This window comes from Nannospalax galili, unplaced genomic scaffold, assembly GCF_000622305.1.
Source record: "Nannospalax galili isolate Female #2095 unplaced genomic scaffold, S.galili_v1.0 scaffold125, whole genome shotgun sequence".
Lineage (NCBI taxonomy): Eukaryota > Metazoa > Chordata > Mammalia > Rodentia > Spalacidae > Nannospalax > Nannospalax galili.
Window position 1 is genome coordinate 3522639 of NW_008354705.1, and position 1879 is coordinate 3524517.

The window sequence follows — 1879 nt, forward strand, 5'->3', positions numbered from 1 at the left end:
ATTTTTATTTATTATTTTTATTTTATGTGTATGAGTGTATTGCCTGCATGTATGTGAGTACACCTGTGTTGTGCAGTGCTGGGGTGATCAAAAGAGGGCTTCGGATTCCCCTGAACTGGAGTTAAGGACAGTTCGTCGCCGCCATGTGGGTGCTGGGAATCGAACCCGGGTCATCTGCAAAAGTAGTCAGTGCTCTCAGTCACTGAGCCATCTCTTCAGCCCTGATTTCCTTCCTTTCTTAGGCTATCTTTTCACACCAGTAATTGTTTCTTTTGCTGTGCTGGATGTTTCTAATTTCTTGTCAATAAAAATTTAAAAGATGGACAGATACATCTTTTTTTCCATGTTTTCATTCACTGAAGCAGAAATCAATGTTCTAGCTATGGTACAGCTTATGTTCATTGACCAGATGAAATTGAGAAACTAAGGACAGCCAAATGAAGAAGTGAAGATATTGGGGCTGGAGAGGTGAATCAGTGATTAAGAGCACTGTCTGCTCTTGCAGATAACCCAGTTTGGGTTCTCAGCATCTACATATATTTTTTTCAGCATTCATGACAGCTTTTTGACATTTACTTCTCCACGTAATTTTTCCTCACTGATCAGGGAATGAAAGGGGTGGGGGATGACCAGGCAGAAGACAAAGGCACACCTTGAACATTAGAATGGGTCAAGAAGAAGTTGGTTTGATAGTGACAAGCCTGCTATTTTAGAGGCCCACAAAGTCTGTGCCCAAGATGTCCAGCGTCATTCAGGCAGCAGCTTCTGATATTGGAGAACAGGCATCAGGGGACCCAGGGCCTCTCCTCCCCAGCATCTTCAGGATCTGGGTGTCACTATGAGTGGGATGTCTCACACTGTACAGCCAGATGTTCCAATCTGAACTCACACAAGGCTCTGTACGTACAGCAGTGGCACAAATAATGGGGAGAGGGTGTGCTTGTAGCCTTAGGTAGGGTGACCCCACAGATAGGGGAAAGACCATTGCACCTGATTAGGCATGAACGTGTGGCTTCATGAAGTACCTAACTTCAGAACCCTCCCAGGCAGTGTTTGCTCATGGGGTATTTCAGCACCACCAGGTGAAAGAAGTGGAAGTGATGGCCTGCCCAGCTGGAGCCTAGGGATGACTGTCCAGATATCTGTGGTCAGAGGGTGTCTTGGTGGCCTCAGACCCGGAACCAAAGACAGAGACATACAAAGAAGAAACAGGATGTTGGTTCCCAGAATCGTTGCCCCGAAGGTCCTCACTCCAAGCCCAGCTCCTCAGGCTCCGCCTCTTCCACTTCTTTGTTTCCTTCTTCGGCCTCTTGTTGGTGGGAGGAATGGACATTTCTGGGCTCAGTCTGTTCAGTCTCTGCCTCATGGGACTTGAGAATGGGTATGATGATGGCCAGGACACAGATGAGCTGTAGATGGCTCCTAGGAAGAACCCATACCCCAGCAGGTTCTCCAAGAAGGTGGGCTTGGACACCTCGGGAGGCAAGAAGTCCAGATCGGAGGCCATGGCCCAAACTTCCACTGCCAGAGGTCTCCACAGGCTCACCACCCTCCAGAGCAACTCCAGTTACCCGCTCGATGCTCCTCCCAGATTCCAGTTCCAGGGGATTTGACTTCCTTGTGTGGCCTCCCTTGGCATTGCAGGTCTTCAGGGTACTTAAAATACATTCAGGCAAACACACATACACATAAATTAAGAAAAGAAACAGAAAGAAAGGAAAGAAGGAAGGAAGGGAGGGAGGGAGGGAAGGAGGGAGGGAGGGAGATGAAGCAAAGGTATTCATATGGTAAAGTAACATTGAAATACATTCTATTCAAGAAAGCATTCTTTCTCAAAAAAATTTATCATGAATTTTTTCAAGACAGGCAACACATTTTT

General features: G+C 46.8%; 1 pseudogene; it reads right to left on the reverse strand.

Moving 5' to 3' along the window:
• Positions 1 to 1120: 1120 nt before the first annotated feature.
• LOC108491717 lies at positions 1121 to 1507 on the reverse strand (annotated as a pseudogene).
• Positions 1508 to 1879: the final 372 nt, after the last annotated feature.